The following is a 14,783-nucleotide window of genomic DNA, read 5'->3' on the forward strand; positions in this document are numbered from 1 at the left end:
GGTTAAATAGCAACAGTAGCGGAAACAACAACAACAACAACAAATGGTCAACAAGAAGAAGATAAAGATGATAATGAAGTAGAAGATGCCAAATTAATGCCAAAATGGAAAGTGATGTTCGAAATAAATTTGACCTAAAAAATTGGTCAAATAGCAACAGTAGCGGTAATAACAACAACAATAAATGGTTAACAAGAAGAAGATGAAGATGATAACGAAGTAGAAGATGATAATAATAAAGCAGAAGATGATGAAGAAAGTAGCAACAACAATGAACAACAAAAATCACTAAGACGGAGAAAAAAACAATGGATAAGAAGAGAGAGAAAGACGCATTCCCCCTCCCCCCCATTTTTTGTAATATTAGGTAATATTTGGATCAAAGTATAAATTTAAAAACTTCTGGGCTATTCTCAAACTTACCCAAGTTTCTTAATCCATAATAAAGAAATTTTCACCTCTACTCAATTATTAAGACTTGTGTCACCTACTGATACGGGAATGACAACGGAAATACGAAATCAGTCCGAAAATAGTCCACAAAATGAAAGAAATCCGTGAACCCTTTTGGAGACAAGTCTCGGCTTCCCAAGAACACCATAACAAGAGGATAACAAGGTATTTATTACACCAAATCAGCGGACAAAAAACTAGATTAACAACATAAGATGATGAATAAGAAGACACAAGATTCAGATTTAACAATAACAACAAGAACACAAGATTACAACACAAACACTAAACAAAATTACAAGAAGGTAAAAAGATAAATAGCTAGACAAATTGAAGGTATAATCTTAAAAACCCCAAAGCCTATTCCACTCTTGGACCTCTAACATCACACACAACAAATACGTAACTCTTACGTTGGCACAAGAGTGACCTCGATCTCCCAAGCATCCAACGTTTCTAAGCTTGAGTCCAACATGAGTGAATCCACACTCAATGTTGATTTCCCTAGTTACAAGTTTCAGCCATGGGGGCCTTTCTCACAAGAGAGAGAGTTTCAAGTGTTACAACTTCAATATTCAACAAAAACTAATGACTAAAACCCTACATTATTCTATTTATAGTAGGTTACAAAATAAAGTGTGAAATGTTCAAAATGACCCCTTAGTCAAATGCTTCAATAGGCACCCTTAGAGTGCTATGTATGGATGGTTTTGGTGTCCATTTAGGTGCTCCTTTGCACTTCATTTGCACACACCAAGTCTCGGGTCTAACATACGCCTTCATAAGTCATTCTACGCAATCGTACTCGTATCACCTACACCTCATTTTAAAACTCTTTTGTCACCTACAACCCAAAACCTCAACTAAGATGCTTTTCATCAGCAAATCCATTACAAGATCAGCGACTATCACTACTAAAACAGTCAGAAAACCATCTCAAAAGAAGCTGGAAAATACTGATTTTCTGAGATTGATTTTTTCAAAAAAAATAATTTTTTTAACAAAATTAATCTCTGAAGGTTAACTTTCTTTAGCGTCAGAAATAGAAAAAATTTAAACCGATCTCCCAAGGTTGGTTCTTTCAAAAGAACAAAAAGTGACCTCTAAAAAGAAAATTTAAAATGAAGGGCGTGTTTTCACTAAAAAGGTGTAATTTTTTTTTAAAAAAAAGTATTAAATCAATAATCACCATGTTCCAATGGAAAAAATATATTGTATCGCAATAAAGACGGTTTTTCATACTGACCTCTTGAGTCTTTATTTTCCAAAAAAAAAAAACAAAAAAAACTATTTGATCAATATTCAACCAAACCTCCGAAGGTTGATTATTTTTATTTTTACTAGTAGAAGTAGTAATATGCAAGATTAGATTAAAACTTATGCGCATCCATCTAGTGTATATATTAAGTCAATACATGCATGTTATGTTTTGAATTTAAAATTCACGCTACTTAACCATTTACTTAATTTAATTACTTAACCATAATTAAAAAATATTAGTTTGATGTCTACACCACATACGTATAAGTTTTTACCCAAAATTAGTACACAAAAAAGGGAATACAAAACAAGAATATTTAAGCGTAAGCCGTTGCTTCTTGTCTTATCTTATTACGCCTAAAAGAGGTAGCTAGCTAGTTGAGTGAGTAAAAAAATAATGGTTCAAATTGGGAATACCCGAGCTAGCTAGCTAGCAGCCTCATCAATGATAAGCTGCAATATATATCAACACCTCTAATATTTTCATATTAATTCGTTCTTCTCATCTCTTCAGTCTCCCTTCCTTCTCACCAAAATACTTTCTAATGGCTGTAACTATGAGGGTAACAACACCTTTAATTTGCTTCTTTTTTTTAGCTTCAATTGTCTTTCTCACTAATATGGTCCAGTGCGGAAGATCCAACATTACAATTGAGGTATATATACATATGTAAATGCAGTAGTGCTGAAAGAACTCTTTTTCGTTTTATGTGATGGAATTGATCTTTTTTGTAGACTATTCATGGAGAATTGTAAGATTCTGTGGATATCTACAAACAACAGACTCTTCTTGATCCAAAACTGGGGACAGAAAGACTTAAAGGTATAAGTTTTGTTATATTGGATAATTAAAATGAATTTAAACGTTGGATATCTTCATCTTTTTCTTCACTTGTGATGTCTATTGAAAATGTTACTACATTTTCTCTAACTAGGGGAAGAGGGATGACTCATCAACTTTGTCATGTATTTAATTTCTTCTTTTAGTTTGAATTGTACATAACTTGATATTATTATATGATATGATTTTGAATGAATATTCATGGCGATTGGATTTTCATTTTGTTTACTACGATATGCAAAACAGAGGACCATCGCGGAGGAGCTGGAAAGACAAAGATTGAAAGCTATGCAACCAAGACCTAATTTTACATAGTATTAGAGCAAACAAGATCTTCATAGCTTTCACGGTCATTTTTTGAAATCCTGAATTTCACTCCTCATTTTTCTTGTGAATCATTTTTCTGGAAACTAATCTCAGCTCTACAGTTGTTGATTCATTTTTCTGAATTTGTTCTTGATTCTGATTTTTAGTTATGTTTCTTATCAATCATGTGTTTTTGTCCTGCCAAAAAAGATAAACAAATTTAAGAATTGAACGTCAGTACGCATACTACTTCTGAAAATGGAACCTCCAAACACTTTCGAAATTGCAGCAGGGGTTACTCTTGTGATTACAAGCACTAATACTCAAGCATTAGATCATAATCACCCATTGTATCTTCCTTCACTCAACTGATGTAAGTACATGAGGATTGCCTTGTTAGGAAGAGATAAAATGGGGTTTGTAGATGGTACTTGTTAGGAAGAGATAAAATGGGGTTTGTAACTGGTACCTGATTTCTTCTCCTCTATTTCTCTTAATAATTATTTCATTGTTTAGCAAGCTAATCAGTAGTTTCACATAATCACTCTACTATCTTTATACACGTCATGTCAAAAATATTAGATCTGATATTATTATAATGAAGATACTTCTAACATGGTATGATATTTAAATATATATATATATATATTCCTCAAGAACCTCACACCAAGTATCACGGGGCTTTGAGCTGTAGGTGACAAAAGAATTTTAAAATGAGGTGTAAGTGACACAAGTCTTAATAATTGAGTGGATGTAACAATTACTTTATTATAGATTAGCAAAGTTGGGTAAGTTTGAGAATAACCCACAAGTTTTTAAATTTTCAATTTGATCCAAATGTTTACCTAATGTAACGGAAAACGGAGGGGAAAAAGGGCGCATTTCTCTCTCTTCTCATCCATTATTGTTTTCTCTCTCTTAGCGATTTTTGTTGTTCTTTGTTGTTGCTGTTTTATTCATTATCTTCTGCTTCATTATCATTATCTTCTACTTCATTATCATCTTCATCTTTTTCTTGTTGACCATTTGTTGTTGTTGTTGTTGTTACCGCTACTGTTGTTATTTGACCAATTTCTTTGGTCAAATTTTGTTTTGAACATCACTTTCCATTTTGGCATTACTTCATAGGAGACCTTGGTAAGTCAAATTATGATTGTTGGTTGAATTTTTCATCTGGGTAACTGCTATTGTGTTGTTTTTCCAACAATGGATAGAATCCGATCATGAATCTAACATAAGAGTCATCTGTTTAAACAGATAAATCATCTGTTGTGACAGATGAGACATCTGTTTCAACGGAAGACTAATATATTGGATTCATGTTTATGGTAGGCCATAACATGAATCAAATAGATTGGTCATTTGTTGAAACATATGATCCATCTGTTGCAACAAATTAGTTATCTAGTGCAACGTGATAAATATTTGCTTCAATAGATTAGTAACCTATAGCAATAGAACCTGAACTCGATTCTAACAGACGTGTTGTCTGTTGCAATAGGGTAAACATCTGTTGCAAAAAATTACTAACCTATTGCAACAAAACCTGAACTCGATTTCAATAGACGATAAATATCTATTGCAACATATTAGTAATCTGTTGTGATAGAACCTGACCTCGATTCTAACAGATCATCGTCTGTTGCAACAGGTAAGTCATTTGTCGCAACAGGTTAATTATCTGTTGCAGTATGTCACTCATCTGTTGGAATCATATTCAAAGGTAATTTAGTACTGTAAAATCTATCCCAATAGGCATTTCATCTGTTGCAATAGATATATAGTCTGGTGCAACATATGATTCACCTGTTACAACAGATGACTCGTCTGTTGAAATCAGCTTCAGGTGCATAACATGAACCCCAACAAGTAAGTAATTTGTTGTGACTAATCACTTACCTGTTGCAATAGATTGCACATCTGTTGGGATTCATTTACGGTCACTATGAAATCACTATCAACTTTTTTTAACAAATGACTTTATTTAGGTACCACTAATAGAGGGATTAATAACAATAGGGGTGAATCGAAATAGGCCACTCATGGCTTCACTAGACTTTAGATTTAGTTTTGAGCAAGAAATGAGATGATCACAAGAACAACAATGCTAGTGAATCGAAAGAGCCCCACACGGCTTCACTAGACTTCAAAGACCAATAATAATACAATGTTAACAAAAGAAATGGATAGATAGTTTGACATACAATATTCAAGAATCTAAGAACCCTAATTACATGTAAGGACCCTAAGATTAATGAATGTTAACACCAAACTCTTACGTTGATAAAAGAGAGACTTCACCTCCCTAATCACGAATGTATCAAGCCAATGATGCAACACAAGTGATATCAACACTTGGGCATCCCTAGTTACGGATTGGTGGCTTTTCCAAGCCCTACAACTAAGGAGTGTTACACTCTTCACACTAAAGAGAGACTTTGTCTTCCATCAATAAACAATTAAGTCCTAAAAACCCTATGTTATTCTATTTATATTACATTACAAAAAAAGATAAATGACTACACTACCCTTAATGAGAGGGGTGGCCATGGAGTGCATTTTGGATAAAGTGAAGTGACCAAAATGTCCTCAATGAAGATGGCCCAAAACTGTGAGCTATTAAGTCTCCACAACCATGAATCCTCGAGTCTTCAATGATCAAACTTTCACTCACGGCCTTGATGAATGGTATGCTCAATGGTAGGCTCAAAATAGATGTTTCTTGTATATTCTTGTGCCCTCGGGGTGACCAAGTCTTTAGCCTTTTAGTGATAGTCTCCAATCATGTCTTCAAAAATTAGGGTGGTCATTTGACTTATATCATCCTCCCCTTCTTGAAAAGGATTTGACCTCGAATCCAAACCTTGCAAAAATAAAGAGAATACAACAAGCACCACATCCTCATGACATGAGAGTTAGAGTTAGTACAATAAACAACATCAACATGCCAAGGAGGTACACACTTGAGATATAGCCACACATCCTTGGCTTTAATCACGAGGGGCTTAGCAAAAATATTACAAAAGGGTGATGCCCTAATTGAAAGTAAAGTCCACACAACACATATAGCAATATCACTCAAACAAGTGGACCGACCAATAACTATCCCTCTTTCACACCGAAAGAAGTTACTGGGGTCAAATGGGAGACATAACTAAGGGCTTAGGTCTTGGCCACTCTCACTTTCCCCTAGGGTGTCATCCTCGAAATTAAGCAAGCCCTCTTTATCACCATTGGAAATATCATGAACAAAAAGAGTGTTGAGAAAGGTGTTCCATAAGTCAACTTCAAATAAAGGGTTCTCATGCATGCACTTACAATTAGTTTCAAAATCTCCACTAGGAATATGTCCAACATAAGAAACACATAAAGAAGAAGTAGATGGCATTTCTAAGCATATATCACCTTCTCTTTCATAAGAGTAGTCCTCACATACATACAAACCATCACGGGAATCCAAAGGACCACAATCAAAATTGTTTTCACAAGGACAATCACAACTCGGGTTTTCTAAACATTCAAGCAAGTCAAGATCATCTACGCCCGGTTGATCATTTTTCTCACACTCACTAGTTGTTGGCAATTCATATACCAACGTAGACTCACCTTGTTTTTCACAAGGGTCAACTAGTGTTTGAATACTCATGTTACTTGATAATGGAACCTTAGTCAAGTTGTAAGTGCTAGCACTAGATGGACACAAATCATTCTCACGAGGAGAATCAATTTCATCATCTAAAGGATCAACTAGTGTTTGCATACCTACAACAAGAGTTTGGTCCTCATGCGACCTAACAATATCAAGAGTATCACAAAATAAAGACTCATGCACTTCTACACTAGGTAAAACCCCAACTACATTCGCAGGAGTGTAGGGGATAGCATTTTTACCTCATAGCTCACAGGAGCTATGGTTTTCATCTTAACATCTGTCCAGGAAGCCCACTTGCTCCCTTGGAACTCCCATGTGATCCAACCTTTCATTTATCACTTTCTATTGACGGGTAATGGCTTCAAGTTTACCCAAAATAGAACTTGCAGCCACGGGTTCCATTGTAATTGCACCTAAACAAAAGAAAAGAAAAGAACAAGCCTACAAAGAAAAACACAAGTTAGTTTAAAACAACCTCACCACACTCTCACATAGTTGATCGTCTCACACTTGGATTCATAAGTGTTGCAAGTCGGCTTATAGTTCGTGATGAGTCGAGGGGTGAGTCTACTCCTTGGTTGAAATGGATTCTTTGTTTGAAGACTCGAGGAAATGATGTTCAAACTTGAACCAAGAAGTACTGCAATTTATAAAAACGACAAAAGAACAAAAGAAACATAGACATGAATAATAGAAGCAAAGGACTAATTGACAATCAAGTAGGAGTTTACTAGTTTGTTAATTAGTTCTAGGATTAACTAATGAAACCAAGAATCAACAATTAGAAACTATAAAAATCCAAATTTGAACTTAATGTTGATTGTGAACAGTAATTAGGGTAACGTGGCAGCATGTAATTGTTCTCGAGCCTACACAACTTTAATCACAAATTTGAAATTTAATTTTCACACAATTTGGAATGGAAGACAACTGTATTTAGAGGGAAAGTATAAGTTTTGAGTCCTTTGTAAGTTTAATCTCAAAAGATGATCTTGACTTGTACTAGTTCAACCAAACAAGGCTCCTTGATTTAAGAGTAGTAGTTGAAATAGTTGATGGCAAGTCTAGGAAGTGATGGCTCAAGTCTTCTCACAAACACACCTTACAACTTTTATCTTCACTCCGTTTGAATCTATGAGAAGAGATGAAGAACAATATGAACACAATAACAACCTTTCAATAACACATCAACAACACACCAATAACGTCCTCTAATCTTCAACAACAAGTAATAACACACGGACAACTTCAAATCATAACACACGGCCACTTCATGTTCACAACAACAAGGTCAATATTATAAGCTCAATTTTAGATCTAGAGACCTTTTGTGTTAGTAAGAAAGAAGCTCAATTTTAGATCTAGAGACCTTTGGTGTTAGTGAGAAAGGAACCAACACAAGAAACACACTAGACAAACAAAAATCTACTAGATCTAGTACAAATCTCGGCCAAGACAACTTCACAAGAACAACAACTTTCGGTCAAGAACAAAAAAATGGACAGATTTCACCCCTTTTCTGGATTTTTAGTTTTTTTTCAACATTTTTTTTATTTTCAAGTTTACGAGCCCAAGATTGATGTTGTGGGAACAAGATCAAGCCATTCTCTAACACCAAATGATATGAGACTAAGTCTGTATCAAGAGATTCAAGCCAACAGAAGAGCAACAAGATGAACAACATGGTGCTAGTGAATCGAAATAGGCCACTCACGGATTCACTAGACTTTAGATTTATTTTTAAGCAAGAAAAGAGATGAACACAAGAACAACAATGCTAGTGAATTGAAAGAGCCCCACGTGGCTTCACTAGACTTCAAAGACCAAAAATAATACAATGTTATCAAAAGAGATGGATAGATAGTTTGACATATAATATTCAAGAATCTAAGAACCCTAACCACATGTAAGGACCCTAAGATTAATGAATGTTAACACCAAACTCTTACGTTGACAAAAGAGGGACTTTACCTCCCTAATTACCAACATATTAAGCCAATGATGCAACACAAGTGATATCCACACTTGGGCATCCCTAGTTACGGATTGGTGGATTTTCCAAGCCCTACAACTAAGGGATGTTACACCCCGTACATTGCATGTACTTTTCCTATTTATAGGTAACTTGGTATAGCCTTGTGGTATAGGTAACAGATGAGATTTGTTATGCAAGTATTAATGGTGTAGATGAAATTATAGATGTTGTCCATACATTTTTATGTGACGCGATTAAGTTAACATCGATACAACTATTTAAACTTGGGATTGTAAGCTAGTAGTTGGATCTAAAGTTTAAAGTGACCAAATGTGTACAAGTTGAAGGTTAGATTAAAGGAATTAGGAGCTGGAAATGGAATGAAATATTGAGGTGCTTGCTTGAATTAATTAAGTTAGTAGGTGAGTCACCTACTTAAGATTTTTGGACCAAATTAATGGACCCATGGCTATGGACCAGATTTGGGCCTACACTAATGTACTTATTTGGGCCAAATTGAAGAAAAGAGGAAGAAAATGGAGAAATGGCCCAACACTTAAATCTGCCAAAGGAACAAGTTAATTGAGCCCAAAATAAGAATTCAAGCAAGTGGGTGCATCACCTACTTTGAAATTTTGTGCAACTTGAACCCTTAAGTAGGTACATCACCTACTTGACTAATTTATGGCTGGAAATGAGGTCAATAATAAGGGCTCAATATAAGATCAATATAGTTGTCCATTTTTCTCATTTTAAACACAATATTCCCTTTTAAATTTTAGATTTCTCCCTTTCTTAATAAGGATAACAATAGCAGCCCTAAAATTCCTTCTAGGGTTCTTAAAGAAACCCTCATCTTTGCAAGCAAAGGTAAGTGAAAACACTCAAGTTTTAGATTAATTATCTCATGGAAGATTATGAAAATATGCTATAGGTGTCTAATTATAAATACATGGCAGAATATAGAACAGCTAATTGCTCACTTTTTCTTTGTTATTAAGAGATCTCTTTTCTTCTCTGGTTTAAAGTGTGAAGGAAAGTGAAAGTTGAAGTGCTTGAGGAGTTCAAATTAATTCTAAGTTGCAGAATTAAGGTAAGTTGACTGCTCTATTTTGTTCTCCTTATATATAAATTTGAGAGAGAATTATGAATGTGTTGTTATTGAGAACTCAAGAGATGATGAGTTCAATAAGCAATTGCTACAATAAAAGGGATTTAGGATTGTTTTACGAACTGTTTTTATGTATATGTTATGGGCTGCCATGTTGATGTTGGAGAAAGGTGTGATTAGTTTGTAACAGAATATAGAAGAAAGGTGTGGTGGTATACCACCGAACTAATTATTGTATTTATTTACTGCCCAATCTGTTTTGTGTATTGTTTGGAATGTGTAATGTAGCCAAGGTGGTTTTGGTGAACCTTATAAGGACATGTATTCTATGTGAGTGTAATTGGAAAAGAAAAGGGTTAAAATAACACCCTTAATTGATAGATTAAGAGCTTACTGCCTGGTTACTATTTTGGTGAAGTTTGTCACACCCCGGTTTTTCACCGCGTCCAACCCCGCTAGGGAGTTGGTTTCAGAGAAAATGGGTTTTTCCAATTAAAGTGACGTTTTGAAAAGGGATTACTTTACTTACAGAGTCGCCACTTGGAATTGAGTTTGGGTGTTCCAAGTCACCTTATTGAGTCCCTATTCAAAAGGAAATGACTCTTCAATTTTATTTTTTCCGTCTGCGAACTAGAAATCCGGATAAGGAATTCTGTTGACCGAGGGGAAGGTGTTAGGCACCCCTCGAGTCCCGTGGTTCTAGCACGGTCGCTTTAATGACTTACATCTGGCTTAAATTAATCTTTTGGATACATAATATTTGTCATCCTAAAAGCTACTTACATCCTACTTTAGATTTATTTTAAATTATTTAAAACTGCATTAATGTGTGGCTTACCGATAGTAGTACTTTTTGGCCTTACCGCGAGTTTTGGTACATTTCACGCACCTCGGAGGCCTTTATGAATCGTCCCATTTTTTCTAGTCTAAATAAGCACCTAATAGGTTTAAAATCTACCCAACCCAATTCAATTGGCTTCAAACGGTAGACTAATTTTATTATAACGAATGGTCGGTAGCAGGGCTTTCCAACTTCATCGTTAATTTTCACTTGTATGTTTAACCTTAATTATTTAGAGGTTAAGAAACTAACTCATTAATTTATAAGTTCACTCTCTCACAGTTATTTTTTCCTCTCTTTTCTTTTCTTTTCTGCTATGGAGTTTTGAATAAATTAACCACCCGTCTCAATTAAATTCAAGCTAGTTAATTTATTTAATGAAGCATAATAAAATTGATCTAAGCTTGGTGTATATATAGACTTTTTTTTTTCAACGAAAAAGATTAATCCCACACTTGTAAAGACAAGCCAAAGTGACATATTAGCATTTCAAATATTACTCGTTAACATGCAAAAATCTAATTTAATTTTTTCATTATTTCTTTCTTAAAAAAAAACATACACAAACATGTTCATTATCATTTTTTATTTGTTGAACATTCTTGGTATTTAAATTTCTTTTAAATGTCTCTAAAACAAATATATAGTTACATCTTGATAGAAATAAAATTTTATTCGAGTTTAATATTGACCTATCACTTTTGATAATGTCCTAAAGTTTTCCTCTCGATAAAAAAAATTAAAATAACATGAAAATGGATAAAATATTTAAAACAAAAGTAATCACTTCCTAGTTCAATTAAAAATAATAATTCAAACAATGTAAAATCCTTATTCATTATAGTAAGTAAATACCACAACTATGACCATTAATTAAACATTATAATATAAAAAAAATATGAAATTGTTCAAACAACTACGAGCACTAATTAAACACAGCACAACGAAAAGTGGAATAAAGAATGGCATGAATATACAACACCGTATTCACCAATGCAACAGATACAAGGGAGAAATATATTTTTTTTTGTTCTTTTTTTTTTTTTGAGCGATTATTCAAGAAAACTAAAGTTTTATTCACTGAAATACTAAATGGAAACTCTATTAAGATAGGAACATTACTTTAACTTAACCATGCGAAAATAAATGGTTATACCAATTAAACCATCAATGAATCTAAACAACTTTCTATTATTGAAATCAAGTTTCGTATAATCATGATATTAAATTACACAAAAATATTGGGGGTTACCTCTTGTGCCAGTAATTCACAATAAAAAAAAAAACGAAAACGAACCACGAACTCGAAATCCAAAAGAAACCTCAGACTCAAATCCCCTTTTTTCTCGCTTTCTGTTTTCTTTTTTGTTTCTTTCTTGTTTTTGCTTTTTGTTTTTTTTTTCTTTTTTGTTTTCAATCTCTTTTTTTTTTGTTTCTTTGGCCGTGTGTGTGTGTTCTTTAAGTGCATGTGTGCATTATATATAGTGTATGTGTGCATGTGTTTATTAGTTAGTGTGTTTGTGTCGTGTGTGTGGGGAAGTGGGGGAGGTTAATTAGGAGTGGGAATTGTGGGTGGTTTGGGTAGTTTAGGTTTCTTTTTTTTTTTTATTTTTTTTTTATTATTATTATTAATAAGATAAAAATAATTAAAAACTAATAAAATATAACATAAGCTAATAACTAGTCTTGGGAATATGATTAAGAAAAATTAATATCACACCATTCTTTATTAAAATTGAAAGAAGAAACAAATATAATTTAGAAATTTTTTTTTTCTAAAAATAAATAAATAAACAAATAAAAACTAAAAAATGAAACTTATTTAAAATGTGACTCTATTTTTGTAGTCTTTTTTTTCAGAATTTTTTTTAAAAATAAATTTAGTAAAAATAAGTTAAATTTAGAATATCTAATTTGGATCCTAAAACGAAATTGAACACTAAATGGCAAAACACTTAGGTTTGGTAAAAAAAATTAGGTGTTTACAAAGTTAAATAGCCCAAACGTGTCAGTTGGTTGCTAATATTAGTTTACCATATATTCTATTGTAGATAAGTAATCTGAAAGGTGGGAAGTTAGGTTTGGTTAGTTTCAGAGTTAAATAATCAGGTATGTAAGGCATACTCTATCTTGCACTCTTTGGCATGAAATCAAACATTTGGTCCATCAAGTAAGCTTCCAAGGTTATCCTATAACAAGTGATACATAATGGCAGCGTATTATATCCCATGTAGTCAATGACCTTGTTCCCACTCTCTAACATGTTAAAACACCTCAATACATGCTTATTATTAAACCTGCACATCTATTTTCACTAGAGAATTTCAGGAGTTCTCCGTTTACTCAAATAAGACCCATATTTTATTTTCAGTTCCTAAACACTTCATTTGTGTGCCAACAGCTCCCTACCTCATTTTTGTTTCATTAAGTATCCATTTACATATCTCTTATTTATAGATTATTGGTTCAAGGCACCATAATGTTATGACCACCAAAGTAACAATCTCAAAGTCTAAATAAACTAAGTAACGCAAATCTGTAAAACGAGTGGTAGCTCAGAGGCATAAGACTAGCATGGGCCGATCTCAATACCTTTATATATGGGTGACAGCTCAGGGGCATAAACCTAGGTTGGGCCGATCCCAACATTTATTTATGGGTGGTAGCTCAGGGGCGTAAGCCTAGCATGGGCTGATCCTGATTTGTCTATTTACCACTGATCAGCTGGTCATTTGTATTATATAGCTTACAAAGTTTATGAAGTAAGAAAGGTAAAATAAAAAAATGAATGTAATGTACCTGATCCTACAAATATATAAAGGTGGTCTACTAGCACTATTTATTCACTGGTATCTGATTTTTATTGAGCTCTTGTATCATATGTTGTTACCTTTAGCATTACATATTCAGTACATATTTTCGTACTGACGTCCCTCGTGGGGGACTTGTATTTCATGTTGCAAGCACAGGTGCTTCAGCTAAGATACCTCGCTAGTAGAAGCATAGGCTATTCTGTGACTATTGGTAAGCTCCAGGTTGATTCAGGGCTTTCCGAGTTTGTCCCACATATTTTGGTATTGTGCAGTAGTCAAGAGTAGGGCGGGGGTTTGTCCCGACCCTAGATAAGTCTACGCATCTTTTAGAGGCTTTGTAGACTAATGTAAAGTTAAACATGATAGTGACTTGTCTTTTAGATGTGGTGGCCCCAACGGCCAAGTATTTTATTTATAATTTTGTTCTTGCCACTGTAGATATTCTCATTGATGCATAATATCATGTTTGTCAGAACCTTTAGTTGTCATAGTTACATTCATGAGAAGTACAAGGTTATGGATTGGTTCTCTCGAGCCTTTACGGCTACAGGTGTCTGTCCACCCCAATAGGATTTGAGGCCTGACAGGGTGTTACACTCTTCACGCTAGAAAGAGAGTTTGTCTTCCATCAATAAGCAAATAAGTCCTAAAAACCCTATGTTGTTCTATTTATATTACATTACAAAAGAAGATAAATTACTACACTACCCTTAATGAGAGGGGTGGCCATGGAGTGCATTTTCGGCAAAGTGAAGTGACCAAAATGCCCTCAATGAAGATGGCCCAAAACTGTGAGCTATTAAGTCTGCAAAACTGTGAATCCTTGAGTCTTCAATGCTCTAAGAAATCTTTCACTCACAGCCTTAATGAACGGTATACTAAATGGTAGGCTCAAAATGGGTGTTCTTTGCATATTTTTGCGCACTCGGGGTGACCAAATCTTGAGACTTTAAGAGATGGTCTCCAATCATGTTTTCAAAAATTAGGGTGGTCATTTGACTTGTATCATTAATGGATCGAGAAGAGCAATCGATATGTATAGCATTGGAAAAAGGGTAAAATGCTAGAGACGCTAGCTATGACAGTCCAAAGTGATATTTTATATGATGATTTTGTGAACTTAATCATCAGCTATTATGAACTGAATTATCAACCAAAAGAACTCATCATCAGCTACATGCACAACTCCTTTGAAAATCAGTGGGTACTGCCTTTCAAGATAACTGATTAGGTTCAGTTGCATGCTTATCTTAGTGATTCATTCAGACCGGTGTTAAGAGTGTGCATGGTTGAAAAATGAGAGAGAATAAGAACTAGAACATAGAAAAAGAAGAGCAACAGTACATCTTTGATGATAGGTTGGATGATCTAGACATGAATATTCCAGATGATGATCAACAACTACGCTTGTTGATGCGACCAATATGATATGCAGTTTTTTTCAATCGACACAGTCTGGAAATCTTCAAGACGACGAGACCGGCTTTTTTATTGTAATGTCATTCAAGGAAAAGAATGAACTATCTAACAC

The 14,783-nt window shown here is 34.1% G+C and overlaps 1 long non-coding RNA gene across 1 annotated transcript; it reads left to right on the top strand.

Moving 5' to 3' along the window:
* The first annotated feature begins 2,084 nt into the window (after window positions 1-2,084).
* LOC107874828 lies at window positions 2,085-2,993 on the top strand. Its single transcript, XR_001675608.2, has 3 exons — window positions 2,085-2,369; window positions 2,449-2,536; window positions 2,801-2,993. It is a non-coding gene; the product is annotated as an uncharacterized LOC107874828 (long non-coding RNA).
* Window positions 2,994-14,783: the final 11,790 nt, after the last annotated feature.

Source organism: Capsicum annuum, chromosome 6 (genome assembly GCF_002878395.1).
Source record: "Capsicum annuum cultivar UCD-10X-F1 chromosome 6, UCD10Xv1.1, whole genome shotgun sequence".
In the NCBI taxonomy this organism is placed as follows: Eukaryota; Viridiplantae; Streptophyta; class Magnoliopsida; order Solanales; family Solanaceae; genus Capsicum; species Capsicum annuum.